A 24,500-nucleotide genomic window follows, 5' to 3' on the forward strand; every position below is an offset into this window, starting at 1 on the left:
TGGCCATTGTGGCGGCATCCTCAGGGAGCAGCTACAAGACCAATAACCACAACAGTCATAGAACCCTGTTATTGAGAGCACAACTAGGACAGCCATAGCCTCAACAGTCAGTGATCCGTGGTCAGATATCCGAGACTGACACATTCTACAGAATATGCGTCACACATCTGTACATTGATTATCTCCAATGGGACTAATCTGCAGGTTTTCTGGGCAGAAGTTTCCAACATCATTCTTCTCATGAATTTTTCATTTTCACGGCATGGATGAAAATCCACTTTTTTTCTTTTTCTTTTTTTACGTAGCAGTGTGAAATTCACTTGCATTGGATGTGGAATGTGAACAGTCTGTTGAGGATTTAAGTGCACAATCTGCATCTAAATCCTCATTAAATCCTGAAAGTGTGAACATACCCTTAGTGTTCGAAGGCTCTGCTCGGACGTGGGGTCAGGACAATGCAAATGGCGGATTTCATTCAGTCAGTGGCGCCACACATGGCAGTTTATAGCCATTCAAATGCTTATAACAGGAGATTCTTCTCAGAGAGGTAAATACCATTTATCCCTTTTAAAGGGCTCTGTCAGCAGATTTGTACCTATGACACCGCTGACCTGTTACATGTGCAGTTGGCAGCTGAAGGCATCTGTGTTGGTCCCATGTTCTTATGTGTCCCGCATTGTAGTGGAACTGAGTTCCATAAAGATATATAAATGTGTCTAAACCTATATACATACATTACCTACGACTCTGCCATGGAGTCAATGTAATTTCATTTTACTAGCGTTCACTGCAAAACCCTTATCCTGAGACTCTAGTTGGTAAAATGAAGCAAAGGAACTGACAATTAATCCATGTGGATGATCTCATTAAAGCGGTCTGGCTGATTATGGTAATCAATTAATATACTGCAATTCAATAAAGCTGAAGTGATTAATGCTGCATATACTTTATACAGTATTTTAATCAGGCCATGTCTTACTGGCAGCCAAAGTCACCGCTCGATCAATGAAATGTCCAGTCATGTGTCATTTCCTCCAGGTCTTGCTCGTCTGATCAGTTTCTGGAATTTTCTTAGTACAGAGCAAATTAGTCGTAGAATACAAGAAAAGGGTTAAGAGAAATGACACAATGAGTGGTACAGACACTGAACAAAAAATATAAATGCAACACTTTCGGTTTTGCCTCCCATTCTGCATGAGCTGAACTCAAAGATCTAAAACATTTTCTACATACACAAAATCCCCATTACTCTCAAATATTGTTCAAAATCTGTCTATGTCTGTGTTAGTGAGCACTTCTCCTTTGCCGAGATAATCCATCCCACCTCACAGCTGTGGCATATCAAGGTGCTGATTTAGACAGCATTGAATTATTGCACAGGTGTGCCTTAGACTGCCCTCAATAAAAGGTCACAATGAAATGTGCACAGTTTTGCCTTATTGGGGGGGAAGGGTCAGAGTACCATTCAGTATCTGGTGTGGCCACCAATTGCCTTACGCAGTGCAAACACATCTCCATCGCATAGAGTTGATCAGGTTGTTGATTGTGGCCTGTGGATTGTTGGTCCACTCCTCTTCAATAGCTGTGCGAAGTTGCAGAATATTGGCAGTAACTGGAACACGCTGTCATATACGCCGATCCAGAGCATCACAAACATGCTCAATGGGTGACATGTCCGGTGAGTGTGCTGGCCATGCAAGAACTGGGATGTTTTCAGCTTCCAGGAATTGTGTACAGATCCTCGCAATATGGGGCCGTGCATTATCATGCTGCAACATGAGGTGATGGTCGTGGATGAATGGCACAACAATGGGCCTCAGGATCTCGTCACGGTATCTCTGTGCATTCAAAATGCCTTCAATAAAATGCACCTGTGTTCGATGTCCATAACATATGCCTGCCCATACCATAACCCCACCCACCGCCACCATGGGCCCACTCGATCCACAACGTTGACGTCCACAAACCGCTCACACCACACGACGCCACACACGCTGTCTGCCATCTGCCCTGAACAGTGAAAACCGGGGCTCATCTGTGAACAGAACGTCTCTCCAACATGCCAGATGCCATCGAATGTAAGCATTAGCCCACTCAAGTCGGTTATGATGATGAACTGCAGTCAGGTGCAGACCCTGATGAGGACGACGAGCATGCAGGTGAGCTTCCCTGAGACGGTTTCTGACAGTTTGTGCAGAAATTCTTTGGTTATACAAACCGATTGTTGCTGCAGCTGTCCGGGGTGGCTGGTCTCAGACGATCATGGAGGTGAACATGCTGGATGTGGAGGTCCTGGGCTGGTGTGGTTACATGTGGTCTGCGGTTGTGAGGCCAGTTGGATGTACTTCCTTTGGAGACGACTTATGGTAGAGAAATTACCATTCATTGCATGGGCATCAGCTCTGGTAGACATTCCTGCAGTCAGCATGCCAATTGCACTCTCCCTCACACGTTGCAACATCTGTGGAATTGTGCTGTGTGATCAAACTGCACATTTCAGAGTGGTCTTTTATTGTGGGCAGTCTAAGGCACACCTGTGCAATATTCATGCTGTCTAATCAGCACCTTGATATGCCACACCTGTGAGGTGGGATGGATTATCTTGGCAAAGGAGAAGTGCTCACTAACACAGATTTAGACACATTTGTGAACAATATTTGAGAGTAATGGGTCTTTTGTGTATGTAGAAAATGTTTTAGATCTTTGAGTTCAGCTCATGCAAAATGGGAGCAAAACCGAAAGTGTTGCGTTTATATTTTTGTTCAGTGTAGATGTATAATGACCTCCCCTGCTTTTCTCCTACTGCTTTGCCTGTCTGCCAGTCTCCACTGTAGATCTGTCTTTCTATTCGTGAACTGGGATGCTCCGGATGATCGATGCTATTGGCACCATCAGATAAGTGGGAGAAGTCATGGTGGAGAGGGGTTTTATTCTAAGTTTATCTATAGGGGTCCCTGGATAAAAGTTACAAGTTACATGCCCCTAGGATATGTCATCACTTGATCAGTAGAGGTTTGAAAGAAAGGACCTTTGTTCATCTTCAGACTAAAAGATGCACTGCTTTAGTTAAAGGGGTTTTTTACATCCCAATAAACATTGGTGTCAGAGGGGCTTAAAAACATAAAAGAAGGGATTCTCGCCTTATAGCAGTCTCAGGAAAAGGAGAGACTGGAAATGCAGCGGGACCAGAGCAGCATCAGAATGGCAGTGGTGGGGGGCTGGTGAGGGTAATTATCTGTTCTTTTATGTTTTAAGCCCTTCTGAGCCCACTACTAACTACTTTTATTGGGCTGCAAATAGAATTTAAAGGGGTTATCCCAGGGTCCTTTCTATTTCTTTCAAAAATCCTTGTACCATTCTTTCTAACTACAAAAAAAACATTCTAAAAACATACATAAATATGCCAAAGCAACTTTATATTTGCTTTCTTTTGCCACTGGCTCTTTCATTCCTAACGGGCATTTCTGCAGAGCTACACACATGTCATTTGCTTGAGGGATTTCCCACAAGTGCCTTGCGTCTCATCCAAGCTCCATGTGCACACTGTGCATGCTCCTCCTGTGCAATGAAGATAGTGAAACTGCGCATGTAGCATGTGTATGAAAACTGAGCATGCTCGTCCTGAGCATGCAAGAACTATAGGAGGACATATCTAATAGCAATCGGTGAAAACAAATTAATAGCATAGGGAATTTTAGAGGTGACTTTACGAAGAACTGTTCATTTGGTTCTCGAATACGATTGACAGTATTATTTATTTTATCAGTCCATGAGGTTTGACTATATTATAAAACATGTCCTATTCTTGTCCGTTTTTGTGGAAAAAAATAGGAAGTTCTAGTAAAGGGAGTGAGGAAATTGCAGCATGCACAAAGAAAAATGGATACGGTCGTGTGCATGAGGCCTATGATTGTAGGAATACCCTTTTAAGTTCTGGTCCTCTTTTAGGGTTTATTTACACATTGCGGTTCATGTGTTTTTTTGTTGTTGTTCTCAGGGTCAGTGCAAATCCCAGGAGTCAGACAGCCACCAAGCAATAGTGATATACAACCCGAATTTAAAAAAAGTTGGGACTCTGTGTGAAATGTAAATGAATGTAAATCAAAACAGAAGCCAATGATTTGCAAATCTCATACACCCATATTTTATTTAGAAAAGATCGTAGAACACATTGGGAAAAATATAACTAATTTAGAACTGGATGGAAGCAACACATCAAGTTGGGACAGGGGCAACAAAATGTAGAAAAGTCAGTGGTACTAATAAAGAGGCAAGATCTGTACTGGGAATCACTGCATGGGCTAAGGAACACTTCCAGAAATCATTGTCTGTGAACACAGTTTGCCGTGCAATCCACAAATGCAAGTTGCAACTGTATCATGCAAAAAAGCGATATGTCAACAATATCCAGAAATGCAGCTGTCTTCTTGGCAACTAAACTTCTTGGCACCTAACATGGACTGAGGCAAAGTGGAAAACTGTTCTGTGGTCAGCTGAATCAAAAAATCTAAATCTTTTTGGAGACCATGGGTGCCATGTCCTGCGGACTCAAGAGGAGAGGGACCATCTGTTGTACAGGCGTCCTGTACTCACCACTGCCTCTCTCCTCCTTGCGGACACAGGCGTTTCGCTACTTACCCAGTTGTGCCTCGTCTGCTACCAAAGGCAGAATGGGAATTTAGAGTGGACCCGGAAAAAAGTGGCCCTATGTTGTAGGTGGGTCCAAATTGACAGAAGGAGGGGAAAACAAGTAGGCAGGGCCAGCAGAAATAGGCAGGGCAAGCAATACTGTAGTCCACAACAAAATACTGCCCCAGCAGAACCAAATACCACTTAGCAGCACAAAATACTGCCACCTGCGCCACAGTATGAAACTATATCACCGTCCTGAGTATTGCAATACAGTTGAATTCAGGATTGCCTGATGCTCCTACATTAATTTATGCTGAGAACATCAGGTCTTTATGTACCTGGCTGGTGGCCATGAGGAAGCCTTGGGTGGAAACCTGGTCATCGGCCAACTGGGAAATTTCCCTGTGGGGTCTATAGCCAGTCCGTCCTTGCCTGCTACCCCAATCCCACTGCTCCTCTTCCAGGTATCAGCGCTCCATGCCACTGGCACTGACAGTTTCTTCTGTGTGCATTCTTGAAGGTGTCTAGGCCTGTCTATAGGGTGCCCGTTTGTTCACTATTGCTGACTGCTCTGACCTTGCCTATCCAACTGGACTATCTCAAGATGTAGCGGCCTGGTGGCTCGTCTGCAGTGACGTTCAGATCCCCTATAGTATAATGGTTAAAAGGTGAATAAGGGAGGATTGCCAGGATAATGCCCTTAGAGTTAGCCCTAAACCAAACCAGTTGGTTGGTACAGTGGGTCAACACCCACTGCCCGTAAAAGAAAGCTCATGTCATGGACCCTGCTGGCCTACTCAACATGGGTTTACCTGAACTATTTCAAGAAGTGGCCCAGTAACATGAAAGCCAGAACCAAATACTGGAATACCTGCACATCGTGACTTCCTGACTGGCTTCTCTGATGACTAACACAGTGGGGCACTGCAAACATCTGCAGCATTTGCAGTGCCCGTTTTTGCTCCTAAAGCTATTCCCAGAGGTACTGGTCCATGTCTGTCTCCTCCTCTATGTTATGAAGGGGATCTGAAGCTGTGTTGTGGGTTTATAAACCAATGTGCAATTCATTTTGAGTTCCTGCCTTACCAGTTTTGTTCTGACCATGCCATGGTGGCAGTTATAATTTCCCATTTGTCTGGTGAAGCTCTAGTTTGGGCAAACTCTTTATGGGAAAGAGGTGATCCTGTCACAGATAATTTACAATTATTGCTGTACACATTTTGCAGAGTATTTGAGGTACCCAGTTGCATCCATTCTGCAAATTTCTCCCTACTATAGCTACGCCAAGGAACTCTCACAGTAGGCCAATATGTAATTCAGATCCAAACCGTGGTCTCAGAGCTCGCCTGGAACAATGAGTCACTAGCTACAGCCTTCTGGGATGGCCTTTCGGTTCAAATTAAGGATGAATTGGCGGGTCGTGACATTCCATACGCAATGCCTATACACATTGACTTGCAGTTCCATGAGTATTCCAAGGAGGTGGCCCATGAAAAGATCTTTTGACTGGCACCAGAGACCAATTTCTCCATCTCCTACTTCCTTCCCAGCTACCGGACTAGAACCTAAGCAAGGTGGACAGGGTCAGGCTAATGATGGAGGTGCACATCTACAAGTATACTAATAAGGGTCATTATGCCTGCAGTTGCCCTCTCAAGCTGGGAAACTCCAGAGTCTAGGATCAGTGGGATAAGCAACCCTATGTGAAGATCAGTCCTTGCCAAGATTGACTTTACCAGTGACTATGTCCTTTCCCTGTACTCAGTTCACCTTGTCAGCCCTCCTGGATTCCGGTTTGGCAGGAAAGTTCCTGCATGAGGCCATGGTGAATAAGTATCAGAAACCCATGCAATGTCTTGAGAGACCTTTGGTGGTGACATCCATTGATAAAAGGGCTCTCTCAGAGTCCATTTAGTTTGTCATGGGGCACATAGACTGCAAGTGGGTGCATTCCACTCTGAGAAGATTTCTATGTTAGTTCTTCTAAAGTCCTCTAGTTCCCTGCAAATGGGACTACCCTGGCTCTATCTGCATAGCCCAGTCTTAAATTATGTTGGGGATCAAACTGCCATTCCAAATGCCTGACCTCTGTACAGCCTGTCTGACATCCACCTGTAACTCAAAATCTGCAGGGCCTAACAGTAGCTTACCACAGTTTTTTTGACGTCTTAACAAAAAGTAATCCAAGTCCTTGTCACCCCATCGCCCTTATGATTGTCCATTTGATTTGGTGCCCAGGTCTACACCTCCTTGCGGTTGTGTATATCCGTTATCTCCTCCAGAGACTCAAGCTACAGTATGGCAGATTACATTAAAGGAACTCCAGAAATGGAATTCATCCACAAATCTTCTTCCTCACCTGGAGCTGGATTCTTTTTTGTTAAGAAAAATGGGTCATTCCAACCCTGCATTGATTATGAAGGACTGAATGCAATTACTATAAAAAAACAAATATCCACTAACGATCCCAGAGCTTTTTGACCGGTTGCATGGTGCACAAATTTTCAGTAAACTGGTCTTTGATGCGTTGCTGCCATCAAGTTCAACATTTTTTTTTCATGAAATGGTAAAATTTCTCACTTTCAACATCTATTATTTGTGGTCCTGGCTACGGCGCGAAGCCTGATGAGTGTGACTGAACCTAACCTAGCTAAAGTGGCTGGTGGTGTGCCTGTTGCCATGTGATGAGGGTAGGCCAAATAAAGGGGGCATACCCTGGGAGATGTAAGGAGAAGGGCCGGGAGGGAGGGGCGAGAGAGGACGTGCACCAGGAGAGCTGGGCGGCGGAGCTTAAGAAGCCCCCTACGCCCCTCCCACAAAAGCAGGCTGGATTCAGCCTGCTGAATTTGTGGTCCTGGCTACGGCGCGAAGCCTGATGAGTGTGACTGAACCTAACCTAGCTAAAGTGGCTGGTGGTGTGCCTGTTGCCACGTGATGAGGGTAGGCCAAATAAAGGGGGCAAAAATACAAGTAGGAAAGGTTTAGGAAACAACTCTTTATTGTAGAAGATGAGATTACAGAACTAAGTCAGAGAAAGCTGCGGCGATTTCGGCTTTTGGATGCGGGATGTATTGTGAGAAACAAGAGGACTTCCAGCGACCCATTTTGCGTATGATGTGGGCCGGTACCCCATGTTTGGATGCGGCGGAGGCGGCTCCGATCCTGAAAGAATGGCCCGTGATGGCCTGGGGGTTGAACCCTAGCCCTGACGCGAGGCTGCGGATGTGTTTTACGAACTGCGAGGACGTGAGTGGCCGTGACGGGAGCCCGGTTGCCCAGGGTGATTAGTAACCTGTTGAGGACGGCCACGGGACACCAGGAGTTGGAGGTAGGGAAGTATTCTATGCGCACTGGGGGCCCGATTTGTGCAGTTTTGGAGACTGCTAAGGTGAAAGTGAAATGCTCGTGACTACGGGTGAGTTGGTTTAGGGCGGGACCTGTGTTGTGAGGAGAGGTGCCGCTGAATTCCCCGGGCCGGAGAAAGCCGTAAAAGCTTAAGTAGAGGGCGGCTTTGAGAATGCAGCTTCTGAAAGGGCCAAAAGGACTGCCGTCTAGGGATGATGAGAGTTTCCTGAACAGGTCCTCTGAGACGGGTTGCCTGGAGGGAACGGGTTTGTGAGAGCTTTTTTGAATACCCCGCAGTGTGGCTTTGATGGCGTGGGAAGAAAAGATAGGGTTGCTGTCTGGATGACGGATCATGAGGTGATGTTGGACCCCTGACAGATGCGATCTGATGGTGCTGAAAGAGAGGTGCAGATCCTTGTGGCAGTATGCCAGGAAGGCCATGATGAAAGTGGTTTCGCTTACGTTGCCCCTGGGGTGAAGGTGACGAAAAACCTGGAAAGCTTTCCAACCTGACTGGTAATTTCTGGTGGAGTTTTCGGACAGGGACTTGCGAATGAGATAATGAGCCATGGATAGGTGTCTGTCGAGTCCAGGATCAGGGAGCCGAAGTCCTTGTGGCATGACCTGGAAAAAAAGAGTAAGATTTAGGCGGGACAAGGCATCCGCTGCGACGTTCCTGATGCCCTGGATGTGGGTGCAAGAAACATGAAAATTGTGTTTGAGGGCAAGCCAGGTGAGTTTGCGTAGGAAGCGCATGACTTTGGGTGAGCTGGATCTGCCTTTAGTGATGATGTCGACGACCGTATGGTTGTCGGTGATGAAACGAACTGGCATGTTACTCCATTCTTCGCCCCAGACTTGTGCGGCTGCCACGATGGGGTACAACTCAAAGAGAGGAGAGGACTGAATGGCTTGAGGGTCTGAGTGAATTTGAGAGGGCCAGGAATCGGCGAACCACTGATGGCCGAATAAGGCGCCGAACCCGACGGACGCGGCCGCATCGGAGTATACGGTCGGACAGGTGGGACTCCAGCGAGGGACAAACATGGAGATGCCATTCCATGCCGCCAGAAAGACCCTCCACATGTCTAGGTCGGCCAGGGCTTCACGGTCCAGTTGAATCAGTGAGTCCTGGGTTGTGGCTGTCGGTAACAATTGGAGGAGTCTTGCTGTGAAGGATCGTCCCTGTGGCATGATGCGGGTTGCGAAGTTGAGAGATCCCAGTAGTGACTGCAGGTCGCCCTTGGTCATGGTTCTGGATCCTATGTGAGCGGAAATGGATGATTGAAGTCTGACTAGTTTGTCCTCTGGGAGTCTGGCTTCCATTCTGCAGGTATCCAGCGTGATACCTAGGAAGGTGAGGGCCGTATTAGGGCCATCGACCTTTGATGGCGCCACTGGGACTTGTAAGGCGGAGAAAATGCTGAGGAGACTTTCCAGTCTGTCGGGCACGTGGTTGGGGTGCTCTATCAGCAAGAAATCGTCCAGGTAGTGTATGACTCTGGGACAATTGCCGTGGTTTACCAGGATCCAATGGAGGGCCTGGGCGAACTGATCAAAGAGCCAGGGGCTGCTCTTTGACCCGAATGTGAGGCGGGTGGCGAAGAAGTACTGGTCCCTCCATTTGATCCCGTGAAACCCCCAGAGGTGTGGTTGGATTGGCAGGAGCTTGAAAGCGTCCGAAATGTCCGCTTTTGAGAGCCAAGCGCCCACCCCAACCTGTAGGATGAGTTGGATGGCTTCATCCAGGGAAGAGTAGTGCATGGAGTATTCTTCTGATGGTATCAGGGAGTTGAGGCTCGGGACGCTGGATGCATGAGGCGCAGACAAGTCGTAGATTAAGCGTTTTTTATTGGTATTCTTCTTGCAGACCAGCCCGATAGGGCTCACCCTGTAGACCTGGAAGGGAGGGGTGGGAAAAGGGCCTATGATGAAACCCTTCTGCAGCTCGACCTGCAGAAGAGAATCCACCGAGGCCGGGTCCTCTATGGCCGACATGAGATTGGGGGTCTCCCAGGAATCCCGGGGCAGAGTGACAAGACCGGTGTGGAAACCTGTTGAAAAACCGGAACGCAGGAAATCAACGAAGGCGGGATCGTGGTGGGTATTGAGGAGGGAGACGAGAAGGGGGACATTAATGTCGGCTAGTCAGCTTTTGGCCGAGCGCTGGGAGCAGGAGGACTGGGGGTGGGCCCGGAAGCAGGTGGAACAAATGTGGAGCGCCTTACATTTGCTGTAGTTGCAGAAACTGGAATTAAAGTTATTGCACAACTGGTTTTTACCCAGGAACACAATTGGGCGACCTAATTTGTCCAGGAGCGGACCCGGTTTCTGGGGGGCAGAAGTGCTGGGCAACTGTTTGGGCTGGGATGAGGCGTGGGCGTTTGGGCACCAGTCGGATGCATGCAGAACTGACTGGCAGTTGGAGCAAAAAGGTGACCTGAGACCTGCAAAGTGTCTGCAGAATAGCTCCATGTCCAGAGAGGCCCTATTGGTGATATGCCGGAACTGGGCGAGGGCTGCGGCTGCCTTCGCCGAAAACGACCGGTGATAGTCGTAGAAAGCGCAACCTCCGTATTTGTGTCCGAGCTCCGTGACCCGGTATAAGTAAGCGTCCAGCTCCTCTCTCCTAGCGGGATGTGCCGAGCAGATGATGTCGCGGTAGAGGCTGAACGCGAGCACGAACTCCGGGATGGAGAGTTTTTTATTCAGGCGGGAGTCCTTGGCCTTCAGAACTACGGACACATCCCCGCATGCGATGGTCCGATTTTCCACCGTGTCGTGCGTGGAGATGAGGACCGCTGCCAGGTTCACGTCTTGCCTGCGAGTATGTCTCTGCGCAGGTTTTCGGGGGACGAAAAAGGAAGGAGCTATTTCGGGAGCCCCGGACGACCTACCTGGGGAAGACGGCTGAGAAGTGGAAGGACCAGGGGCGGACTGGAGGGAGCAGCAGGCGAAGCGTCCCTGCTTTCGACTGCCTGGAGCCTGGTGTTGAAGTCGCCCATGGCGCTGGACATGTTATTGATCGCGGCGTGTAGTTGTGTCAGTGACAACTGTATGGTTGACATGGACACCTGCTCCGTGGACTCTGTGGATGGCTCAGGAAACAATAGTCGATATAATTCGGCCTTTCGGGCTGTGGCCGAATGGCGGATTCCTCGCTTGTTGAGCTCGGCGATCATCTTGGGAATGGTCCATATCCGATAAGAAGAGCGACTTGCTCGCTCCGATACCGCGGACTCTACGGTTGATAGAGCGTCCTCGAGATCGGAAACGTGGGACATGTTTAGAGCTGAAAAACGAAGAGGGAGAAGACGAAAAGCTGGAGGGGAAGCGAGAGCGTCTGGAGGCGGCCGTAGGACGCGTGATCCCCTTGACGGGCGTGATTTATCAACTTACCTTAAGTCACAGGAGCCGTCTATGCCGCAAAAAAACGGGGACGGGAAAACAGGGGAAGCCGAAAATGTCACTGCTTCGCCTACAAAGAACGGTATATGATGCAACGATTGGCTATGCCGGGCGGCCAGAATAGCGAATCGTGTCCGCTACTTACCTGGAAGATCGAAATAGATTTTTAAGGGAGCACTTCGCGGAGTAGCTTAGCCACCTGAAAGAACAAAACCGGACGTGTTGATTTTTGGGAAACCATGGCTGGTGCGCGACCAGCGGTTTCCCTGGGATATGACCGGGCCGGTGCCGGGAATGCCGCGTGTGACTGCTGCAGCGGCAAGCAAAGGGGTGGGAAGCGCGCCATGGGTGGGAATGCATCCCGGCGAAACTGATGGAGAATGCAACAAGGGGTCAGAGGGTGAAATGTGTGCCAGGGCGAACCTGGGTGGACGAGGTTAAGGAGCGGTTCAGGGCGTACCTTTGGAGAAGACTATTGGGACAAGGCAGGGCCTGGGCGTACCAGGCCCAGGGTAGGTGAGGGAAAGCGAGGTGGGCGCACCACCTTGAAGACACATGGGTTGCGTGACCCGAGCGAAACCTAAGAGAGAGAAGGATACAGGCAGGTGATGCCGGATGGACGGAGGGAACAGGTGTGGACAAGAGACCAGAGAGAGAGGAAAGAAAAGAGAAGAGAGCAGGGCGTTCCTGCGGACAGAAAGTAGTGGGTGTATGAGCCGGGTTTTGGGGAGGGGGGGTGGGACAACGGGAGGGACAGATGCCGGGTGAAGACCGTACTGTCCCTCCCCTGATGCAGGGGGTGTTTTCCACCAAGCAAGAAGAGACCAGGAGGCGCACAGTCTCTGAGCTCAGAGAAGAAGGTCGGCTGGAGGAACATTCTCTGCATGGGAGTTAGTGGGAGATGTGTATGTGCCTAATCAGCTGCTTAAGTGTCCCCTGATCCCTGTGAGACTAGAGACTCCATGCATGTCTAAGGACAGGTTGGCGACAGGAGGAAGAGGGGGGGCGGCATGGCGGGGGAAAGATAGTTTACTATGCACCAGAAGGGAGACGTGCGCGACGGATTTCCGGTGGAAAGTAAACTACGGTAATACCAGTTGGGAGTGAGAGCTGGGCCGGGGCCAAAGCACTGAAGGTACATCAGCATGCACGGAGACTTACGCGGTTGTGGGCGTTTCCTTAGTACCGAGCCATGCATGCTGATGTGGGAAACTAATGATAGATGTGTTTATGGTAATTTATTGGGGAATCAAGTGCAGTGATTTGCCCCTATGCATCCCAACCATGTCCCCGCATGTAACAGTATTGGCAGCGCTCGGACAGAGCAGGAGTGACATGCTGGAGCCGGGCCCCCACCCCGCCGACCCCTGACCCGCCGCGCGATGCGTTCCACGCTGGGACGCACGGTGGGCGGAAGGGGCGGGAGTGGGGGACCGGACACAGGCTGCAGCGATGGACCCGAGGAAGGAGCTGGCCGAGCGGTGCGTGGTCCTGCGGGGAGAGGTGGCACGGTAAGAGGGGGATCTGTGGGGACTCTGGGGACTGGTGTGCCGGTTCCGAGTGCGGAGGGCAGGATGGATCGCGCCGGCGGCCCCCCCCCCCGACTTCCGCCCTGCGGTCACGTGATGCGCTCCACGCTGGAGCGCATGGAGGCAGGGCGGGAGCGGCAGGCGACGGAGCAGACCGGCGGGGGATGAGGTGGTGGCTACGGGGTGGTTGGTGTGGACGCAGGAGGGGGATGGAAGGGACGCTGGAGGAGAGCAACTTACCAGGGTAGCGGCGGGTTCTGGCGCGCAGAAACGCCGCACGTGCGGGCAGCTTGGCCGGAAGTAAGGACTGACGGGTGCAACTCCTCCTACCAAAACGAAAAGGCGAGAGAGGACGTGCACCAGGAGAGCTGGGCGGCGGAGCTTAAGAAGCCCCCTACGCCCCTCCCACAAAAGCAGGCTGGATTCAGCCTGCTGAATGTGTTCTATAATCAACTCTGAATAAAATAAGGGTCTATGAGATTTGCAAAGAATTGCATTATGTTTTTAGATACATTTATTTATATATTCCACTGTGTCCCAACTTTTTTGTAATTGGTGTTGTACTGCTAATGATACATAATAAGATTGGAATACCACTTTAAGACCTAATAATACACAATACAACTGTGGGGTTATTTTGCAGTAAAACACCAGTTTACAATACATCAGCGGTGCTAGTATAACTCGTAAACTGCTGTACACTGGGAAATGACTGCTACCTTTGGATTGCTGCTTCCTATCAATAGAGTTGCATTTATTTCTCTGCATTGTATACTGTGCTCTAATAGTAGTTTGCTAATTTCCTGAAGTCTTGAGTACCTGGACTTATGAAAGCAAACATTGCTTTTTATGATAGAGACAATATAAATTACTTGTGTTTCTATCAACATTAGACAGTGTTACTGGCAATCCTGGGTCACAAGGTTAAAATAACCTTTTATGAATCTCCCTATGGGAGCATAGACAAGGTATATAGCCTTTTACCACCTTGAGACAATACACGTGGGAGCATTTAAGGATGTAATCAGTTGTCCCTGTCTGTATTTATAACATTCATCGATAAGGAGGACTCCACTAATGTGATCCGGTTTACTTCTTTGGGTCATTCCTTTCATACATACTGTAGAAACATCTGATCAATGGCGTTATTGATATACACAGGGCAACCTCTTTGAGACCACCGCCCAAGACTGCAGATCTTCTAGAATGGTGGTCCTCTCAAAGAAAAACGGTGCAATATAAATAGGATATAAGTAAATTAAGTCGCAGAGCTGTGTCGTCTATACACCAGGGGTAGTTATCTCAGAGATTTTTGGAGGGGATTTAAATGGTCACTAACTTTCATGAAAATTTGCACGAACCAATAGCACAAGTGAATATAAGAATATATATATGTAATATATCTTTTTTTTTTTTAAAGGCACTTTTCCGCTTATCAGCTCTTTTACCTAGACTAACATTCTCTAAGACAGACAGAAAACTGTCAGCTTGCCCAGAGAAGTCTATGGAAAGGGGAAGGGGATGCAGAGTGAGCTGACAGTCATCTCTCTGTATCACATGATAGCTTCATCTATCTATAAGATGCTCATAGTACTTTGCTTTAGCTGGTGCCTATACGCTTCAGGGTAGTGTGTAAAACTGACCTCCCAAGTGTCCCTCTTTTGGAGGGACAGTCCCTCTTTTTGACCCAAGTCTCTCTGTCCCTCTTTGATCCTTAAAGGGTAACTGTCATATTAAATTTTTTTATGTAATTGGATTGGTCTGACTAAGTTTACCTTAGTTCCCTAGTTAATACTTTTGTATAGGTATTGAATTACCTAGTAATTGCAGCATGTTCTTTCCTCCCCCAGGCATTTCAGTGGTGCGTTTAAAACAGCGTTGCTAGGTGTCCTCTGTCTCCTATCTTCTATATACAGAAGACGGAGGACGTAGTAGTGGGCAGTCCCGAACGCTGCGTGCGCGCTCCCGTCAGACCGGGATAGTGCTGATATTCGCAATAAAAATTCACAATCAGCTACTCAGGAGGAAGAGGGCGTGTTTAAGTCTGGAGGAAGCCGATTGGTTGGGGTGAGGCTGCGCGTTCCCGAGATGATCCGAATAAATTCGGGGCCGTTAGGGAGAGAGGTCTTAGCCTCAGGGTAAGGGCATTGGCGGCCATCTTGAGAAGATAATCAGAAAGAAGTCTTGTGAGGAGCAGTTGCTATGGACGGAATCTTATTAAACAAATAGTATGTGAGCACAATAATTAGTGATTTTATTTCAAGCCACGGAGGCTCCTATTGCTATATCTTCCTTTACTACAAAACCACAGCAGCAAAGAAAAAACTTAAGAGATTAGCATATCTCCATGGTAACAAACCCCTCCCACATGGTCCCCTATATATAGTCTCTGTCACAGGAAACCCTCCTCTTTCTTTGCTGCTGCCACAGCTAAGTACTTCACTGTGTAATTTTTTCTAATGTTATGCATAGTAGATATATATATTTCTTTCCATTACAGGGCGCACTCTTCTTTATTCACTAACTTAATTTCTGTCAGTTTATTGTTTTTCTCTAGTTTATTTTGCCCAGGTAGTTTAAATTTTTTTATCTACATTGCGCCCATTAGGTTTTTCTTCATACTGCTTCCCTATTGTCTTACTCTTCTATCGGCTCTCAGATATTACCCCGCAACCGCACTTCCACTTTCGCCGTACCTGACAGGGTTTCCGTCTTCCGTTTGGTTCACTCCTCGGCGGCCATTTTATAACCTGTCACTTATCTTTCCTTTGAGTGCGCATTTTCACTAAGCCACGCCCCCTCTTTTTTCTGAGGTGAATTTATTCCCTGCATCGCTTCAGATAGAACTGCTCTGCGTCTTGTGGGGTAACTCACCCCGTTTATTTGTGTGCCTTTTCTTTCAGCTACCCCATACTTTATAGTTTATAATAGTGACATTTATCACTAAACCCAGTCCCATTAATTATTCATTTATACTGTATCCTACATAGGCTATTATGGCTCATACCCCATCTAAACAGTCTATGGCAGAGGATTCTGAGGTAGAATTTCACTCCCCTGCTACAGCTCCTACATTTAGTGGAGCCCCTTTAATGTTAGAACCTTCCCATGTGGATATCCTACAACGCTCTGTGTCAGAGGCTATTATGGCGGCAATGGGATCCATGTCCCATTCCTTATCCAGGTCAATTGCTGATGCACTCATAGTTCAACCCCCCCCCCCCCCACCCAGGGTTGACACCCAATCAGGTACTGCTTCCCATCCAACCTCCAGAACCGAATTGATTGGTGTGTCCAAAGCCACCCATGATAGCGCGCCAGAATCGTGCAAAAGAGCCTATTCCCGCCAGGCAGAAAAGGCGAGGAGCTGGAAATGTGCCAGAGCACAACTAGAGTCAGATTCAGGATCCGAAATTGGTTCCGACTACAAGGAGGTTAGGTTCGAGGATGAGGAATTTCCAGATGCAGACCTGTCTGACTCCCCATCTGCTCGGCCCATTAATAGTTTCATACTGCGGCAGGACCGTCTACTTCTCAAGCTGCATCAGGTTCATCGGGCCCTTTGACCGACCCCTCTGGGGAGCCATTATTTGACCCCGACTCACTACACCATCCAAGATCGGCTGAATGGCTACCGCTGAATCATGTAGCCCAATATCTGGAATCCAGAGTCCGCTGCCCTCTCAGTAAGGAGGCACGTAAAAAGCTCAAAGCCGAATGCCCGCGGCCTTTAATAGCAAACAAAGTTTGCGATACACCAGCAGTAGACCCTAGGATGGTCCAATTTCTTTCCAAAACTGGCTGGAATCCTAGGAGAGGCCTAGATTCTGCTCTTCGGGCGTGCCAGGACAAGCTCCTGGACGTCTTTGGGCCCCTAGCCAAGATTTTCGAATTGGCCGAGACCGCTAGAGCGGCTAATGAATTTGTGGACCCTGAGGTCCTCCGTGGTTGGACACAACGTGCCATTTGTATAGCCGGGAATGTTAACACTTCCCTTTCAATCGAGAGACGTAAGGCGATCTTATTTAAGATCGAGCCAAAATTATCTAATCTGGCCCTATCCGAAGCAGCTAGTGAGGCACAAGGTCTCCTTTTTGGCGACTCATTTATAAAATATATGAGCAAATATGTTGGAGCATTTACGGCCCTTGACAAGGCCCAATCCTCTATGAGGAGGGTTTTCCATCCTCGTTTTTCACACAGGGCCGGCAGTTCCAGGGGCCGTCTGTCCAGCCGCTCGTCATTCCAGACCCGGGGCTCGGGTCGAGGTTCCTACAACCACCGCTCCTTCTCTGAAAGATCCTCATTCCAGGATTCCAAACAACCATCGGGTTTCTTCCCATCACGAGGTGCTCCCAATCGTAGAGGCTTCCGTGGAGGCTCCAGCTCCCGTCGCCCTTTCGGTAAGTGTACCTCCACTTCTTTCTTCTCCAATTTGTGTAGGGGGCAGACTCCGACATTTTTCTCGTTTTTGGTCCACCATCACCACGGACACTTGGGTGCTCTCCACAATTCTTGGTTTCCAAATAGAGTTGGTAAGTCTTCCGAGTCTCCCCTTCCCTCCCCACCCTATGATCACCCCATCAGACACCCTATTTCATATAGACAGGGAGCTGATGGACCTGCTCAGAAAGGAAGCGATCGAACGTGCACCAAATTTCCCTGGGGGTGTCCTGAGCACTATCTTTCTGGTACACAAGAAGGGCGGCCAAATGCGTCCCATCATCAACCTGCGCCCCCTAAACAGTTTTGTACGGTATCGACACTTCAAGATGGAGGGCATCCATCTTCTCAGGGATCTTCTACTAAAAGGGGATTGGATGGTAAAACTCGACCTAAAGGACGCATACCTCACTGTCCCAGTAGAAGAATCCTCCAGAGACCTACTTCGGTTTCTGTGGAAGGGAGAAACTTGGCGCTTCACTTGCCTCCCCTTCGGCCTCTCGTCGGCTCCATGGTGTTTCACCAAACTCATGCGGCCGGTAGTAGCATGGCTTCGCAGTCGAGGAATTCGACTAATTATCTACCTGGACGACATCCTTTTGTTGGCCCAGGACAGACATACCCTTCTATCACATCTGGAACTCACTTCGAACCTGTTAACCGGGTTAGGATTCCTCATCAATTACGACAAGTCAGTTTTGACCCCAGCACGGACAATGGAATTCCTAGGGTTTTCTGTGAATTCGGTAGCAGAAACCCTCAGTCTTCCGACAACAAAGATCAAGGAGATTCGCAAGGAATTACGCAGAACACTGGAAATACCACAAATTTCCCTTCGACATCTGTCTCGGATCATCGGCCTCCTATCCTCCTCCATCCAGGCCGTTTTTCCAGCCCCTTTACATTACCGGGCCCTTCAACGCCTGAAGACGGCCTATTTACACGCAGATCTTATTTGTCTAGACGACGAAACTCGGGACGAAATCCGTTGGTGGATCTGCAATCTCCAAGCCTGGAATGGGAAGGCGATTTGCGGTCCTCGTCCGGATTTTACAGTGGATTCCGATGCCAGCCTCCTCGGCTGGGGGGCCCACTGCGAAGGCATTTCTACCGGAGGTCCTTGGTCGATGGAGGAATCTCCTCTGCACATCAATGCTTTGGAGCTCCTGGCGGGCCCATTCGCCATTCGCAGTTTTGCGAAAGACATGATCAGAACTTGCATTCAACTATGCATGGACAACGTCTCCGCTGTCCGTTATGTCAATGCCATGGGCGGTACACACTCTCCCATGCTTTCTCATTTGGCCAGGGAATTCTGGTCTTTCTGTCTGAGCCGGGAACTTACAGTGGTGGCGGAATATATTCCAGGATTACACAACGTTCAGGCGGACTGGAGCCCACGCTATCTCAGGGATGCCAGCGATTGGAGATTAAACTCGCAGGTGTTCTCTGCGATCTCCTCAGTCTGGGGTCCTGTTTACATCGACCTCTTTGCTTCCCGTTTGAACAAACAACTACCGAGATTCTTCAGTTGGCGCCCGGACCCGGAAGCTGTAGACGCATTCCTTCAGGACTGGTCCGAAGACCTCCACTACGCGTTTCCGCCGTTCTCAATGATCCCGAGAACCCTGAGTCAAGTTCGTTTCCAATCAGCAGAGATCATCTTGATTGTTCTGTTCTGGACCACTCAGTCGTGGTTTCCCAACCTTTTGGAGCTTCTCATCCTTCCTCCTTCTCTCTTGCCAGATTGTCCAGATCTTCTCTTAGGTCCGGGAGACATTCAACACCCTCTTCTTCTGGAGGGTTCTCTTCGACTACTAGCTTGCAGAGTATCAGGCGTTCCCACGAAGGCCGCGACCTTTCGGAAGCAACTTGGAAATTACTGGAGGAGTCTTGGGCTCCCAGCACCAGACGGGTTTATAAAGCAGCCTGGAGATCTTGGTCTAGTTGGTGCGTGGACCGGAGTCTGGATCCCGTTTCGGCCCCTGTAGTGGACATCTTGAGTTTTCTTACTTCCCTATTCGAGGATGGTAAGGCCTATCGGACTATAAATCTTTTCAGATCCGCCATTTCCTCTTTTCACCAGGGTTTCGAAGGCCGTCCAGCTGGACAACACCCATTGGTCTGTCGCTTACTCAAGGGTTCCAGGATGTCCCGTCCTCCCAGACCACGTTTTTCTGCCACATGGGACGTTTCTTTGGTTTTAAATTTCTTCTCTTCCTGGCCTTCCAACTCCGAACTTTCATTACGTCAATTGTCGGCTAAGCTAGTCACTTTGTTCTGTCTTATCTCTTCAAAAATCTAAGGTGAAGTGAAGAGGTCAGATCAGGGTGTGTCTGCGCTCTGGATTATCTGAATTAGGAGCAGAATACTGAAGGGATAATCCTAAACATAAAACATAACATTTAATGATATATGCTAATAAAATCCTAGATAATGTGTGCAACAACTGTATACTGGGATAGACACGGTGTGCAACCACTAGTGGCAGTGGTCAATGGTCACCCCAGTATCAAATACAAAGATGATTAAAGTGCACGGCGGCACTGAGTAGGTAACCAGTGTGTCCTACCGGTACCTAGGGAAGGTCGTCTGAAGCTTCACCACACGATGTAGTAATAGTAGTTCATCCTGTATGGATAGTCGGATAAATCACAGGGGGAATGAATACAACGGCTGACAGTCAAACACAAGCGTGTAGGGTCCCTAAGGTGATCCCTATAGCTGTCTAACCGTAGACCCTGATACTATAAGTGTGGTAGCAACCTGACCACAGGGCACTCGTCCTTGAAAGGACGACCCTGTCTGGAACCTGTCCCTAACTCTGGGAACTATATGTCCCTAAATATGCATAGGTTAGATCCCTACATGCATGTTTCGCTGCCGGGACATGCGGCAGTTCATCAGGGGAGATGATAAGGAATCAGGCAAGTCGATCCTGGACCAAAAATGACACGGTCAGTCATATGGCCAGGAGGTGCATGATGATAGTCAACCCCTCCAAGGGCTACCTCATAGGTAAGAGGTTAAAGGTACACGCAGTGTACAGATGCGAGTGACTGCATATGGGACGCCAACTAGCCTGGTGTACCAACCTTGTTTAAATACACCTCGTTTCCCGCCGCTGCCGTCCATAATAGAGGCCAATGAGCGTGTCAGCCTGCTTGCACGTGAGCGCGGCGCATGCGCTCATCACAGAATGGAAACGAGGCCTGCAGCGCAGGAAGAGTGCGTGATACGAAACGCACTCCTGCGCATGCGCGAACTCGCATTAGATATCGCGAGATCGCGGAAGCTGTGCAGAACAGCAAATGAGATAGGAAGCAACGGAGGTATCGATTACTTCATAATATTCGGCAAAGTACAAACGAACGGACATACGGGAGTACAGCCGAATATGCCAAACCACAATCGGTTCTAATTTAAAGATATTTGTGGCTATTAATCCTGTGTTGGATAAGTACAGCTAGAGCATGGTGGAACAAACAAAAAGACAAGTCAGAGTAGGTAGTCATGAGAGATATACTAATATCCCATGCGGGGTCTTAGTCAGTGGTGATAATAAACCTAAAGACTGATAATACAGAATTATGATACTAATGAATAATATCAAAAAGAGGTACATACTACATGCATAATGTTTAACTACTAGCAGAAAGTACATACTGCACGTGCATACTGCAGGTACATACTACACGTAGGCGTACATAATACTCTACTGCCAGCAGAAAGATGATTTATGCAGAGTAATGACGGCTAGATCAATTACTGCCGAGTAGACCGGTAGAGACGGCAGTAAGACTGACAAAAGGTCTATTCTACAGAAAACAGCTATAATTCAGCTGCTCGTTAAGACCATTGGGTGTAACAGTCCTCAAAAGAAATATCCAACGTGACTCCCGTTGTAGAAGGATCTTATCCCAATCACCACCTCTTTTGGGGGGACTGACAACTTCAATGCCCATGACTTTGATGACCTTGGGATTGCCTTGGTGCAAGTCGCACCAAGTGGGGTATCGCGATGCTTATCAATATCCAAGAGATGCTCTCCTATGCGTCTGCGCAACTCACGCTTAGTCTTGCCGATGTATTCTTTTTGGCAAATACATGTGATTTTATATATCACCCCAACTGTTCTGCATGAAATGAAATCTTTAATCTCAAAATTACGTTTGAGATTAGTGCTGTGGAAGATTTTTCCTTGGTCAATGTTGCCACAGGCCACACAGCCACTACATTTGAAGGAACCCACAGGGCGACGGCTCAGCCACATACTAGGTCTGGCTGATGGTGCAAGATGACTATGCACCAATAAGTCCTTAAGACTTTGGCCTCTTCTGAACGTCACCTGTGGGTATTCATGCAGGACTTCTCGGACATCTGGGTCCATAAGTAGGATAGGCCAGTGTCGTGCCAAAATCTCTCTAGATTCTTTGGCAGAGCCGTCAAAAGTAGTGATGAATCTCACCTTCCTGTCACCGTCCTGTCTAGTCTTGGGAGTAAGTAAGGTCTCTCTAGCGGTGTTAAATGATCTCTGAAAGGCCCCTCTCAATACCTTGTCAGGGTAACCCCTAGCCCTAAACCTTAGTCGAAGGTCGGCTGCCTGATGTAAGAACTCTTGTTCATCAGAACAATTTCTGCGTAAATGCAGGTATTGTCCGTAGGGTATACCTCTTTTTAGTGGCAGTGGGTGGCTACTCTGCCAATGTAGGACTGAGTTGGTGGCCGTGATCTTACGAAAGACAGTTGTAGAGAGCTCACCTCCAGGTTTCTTGGAAATGCGTACATCCAAAAAAGGAAGGGAACTATCATTAGCCTCATAGGTGAAACGGAGGCCAATGGTGTTAACATTAATATAGTCCACAAACTCTTTGAATGCCAGGGTGCCCGCATTCCAGACTATGAGGATGTCATCGATGTACCGGGCCCATAATGTAATGGGCCCGGTCATCGGTTCACCTTCTCCAAAAACGACGGTGGCCTCCCACCAGCCCAGGAGCAGATTGGCATAGGACGGCGCACAGGAGCAACCCATGGCCGTACCCCTGAGCTGGTGGTAGAGGCGACCGTCAAAAGTGAAGAAGTTATGTGTCAGCAAGAATCTGAGCAGCTGTAAAACAAAAGCATTATGCGCTTTGTACTGCTGCCCCCGCATACTTAGATAGTAACTGACCGCCACCAAACCAGCCTCATGTGGTATGGAGGAGTATAATGCCTCCACATCGATAATGGCTAGTAGGGAGTGATCTTCGATGCATATCCCTTCCACCCGTTTTAAGAGATCCATAGTATCACGGGTGTAAGAAGGGAGTGCAACGACAAATGGCATTAAGATCTGATCAATGTACACCCCTAGATTTTGTCCAATGCTCCCAATTCCGGCCACGATCGGCCTCCCCTTGAGTGGTTTCAGGCCTTTGTGGACCTTGGGGAGACTATAAAACGTTGCCACAATCGGGTGCGTGGGGTACAGAAAGTCCAGCTCATCTGCTGAGATGAGATTTGATGCTCTTCCTGCCAAAAGAATCTCCTTAAGTTCAACAAGGTATGGTGCTGTCGGGTTGAATGTTAATAGCTGATAGCTATTCTTATCTTTTAGGATATGTTCACACATGGATTGGTATTCAGTTCGATTCATGATCACCGTGTTGCCACCCTTATCCGATGGTTTGATAATTATATCCTTATCCTCTTTCAAGGACCCGATGGCACCATGCTCCTCAGATGAACAATTGTTGTAATGCGGGAAGTGTTGCATAGCCATCATGTCGGTACTGACAAGTTGCAGAAAGACGTCCACACACGAAATATCGCCAGCCGGCGGCATTTTATTACTTTTATTACGCAGAGGAGTAAATGGACCAACTCCCTGCGATGTGTGGGCGTCCTCTGCAAGGCCATGCAGCAATTCCACATCCCTCAGGATATCAGTCGGTATGCCTAACAGCTGACATTTCTTTTTTTCGGAGATCTTAAAATGTTTATGCCACCTGAGCTTCCGTATGAACAAGTGTAGGTCTTTAACCCACGTGAACATATTGTAATGGCGAGTAGGGACAAAGGATAGTCCCTTAGATAGTATCGCCATTTCGCTATGTGTGAGGATACGGCTGGAGAGGTTAATTACTTCAGGCCCGATGGATCCCGAGTGTTGGGACGGTTCCTGAGCGGGTAGTTCACACACTGATCTAAAAAACCGACTATGCCGGGGCCAGTCAAACCTCTACCCCTCCCCCTGCCTTTCCCTTTTTTGTTGAAATTCTTTTGTTTATTTCGATTGGGGTTGCCACCGGGCTCTCTATCACTGTCTGAAACCTCATCCGACTATCCATACTGATAGATCATATCAGCAGAAAGTAGTATCATAATTCTGTATTATCAGTCTTTAGGTTTATTATCACCACTGACTAAGACCCCGCATGGGATATTAGTATATCTCTCATGACTACCTACTCTGACTTGTCTTTTTGTTTGTTCCACCATGCTCTAGCTGTACTTATCCAACACAGGATTAATAGCCACAAATATCTTTAAATTAGAACCCATTGTGGTTTGGCATATTCGGCTGTACTCCCGTATGTCCGTTCGTTTGTACTTTGCCGAATATTATGAAGTAATCGATACCTCCGTTGCTTCCGCGATCTCGCGATATCTAATGCGAGTTCGCGCATGCGCAGGAGTGCGTTTCGTATCACGCACTCTTCCTGCGCTGCAGGCCTCGTTTCCATTCTGTGATGAGCGCATGCGCCGCGCTCACGTGCAAGCGGGCTGACACGCTCATTGGCCTCTATTATGGACGGCAGCGGCGGGAAACGAGGTGTATTTAAACAAGGTTGGTACACCAGGCTAGTTGGCGTCCCATATGCAGTCACTCGCATCTGTACACTGCGTTTACCTTTAACCTCTTACCTATGAGGTAGCCCTTGGAGGGGTTGACTATCATCATGCACCTCCTGGCCATATGACTGACCGTGTCATTTTTGGTCTGCAGGCTTGACCGCTTCATCCAGGATCGACTTGCCTGATTCCTTATCATCTCCCCTGATGAACTGCCGCATGTCCCGGCAGCGAAACATGCATGTAGGGATCTAGCCTATGCATATTTAGGGACATATAGTTCCCAGAGTTAGGGACAGGTTCCAG

Source organism: Bufo bufo, chromosome 3 (genome assembly GCF_905171765.1).
Source record: "Bufo bufo chromosome 3, aBufBuf1.1, whole genome shotgun sequence".
Lineage (NCBI taxonomy): Eukaryota > Metazoa > Chordata > Amphibia > Anura > Bufonidae > Bufo > Bufo bufo.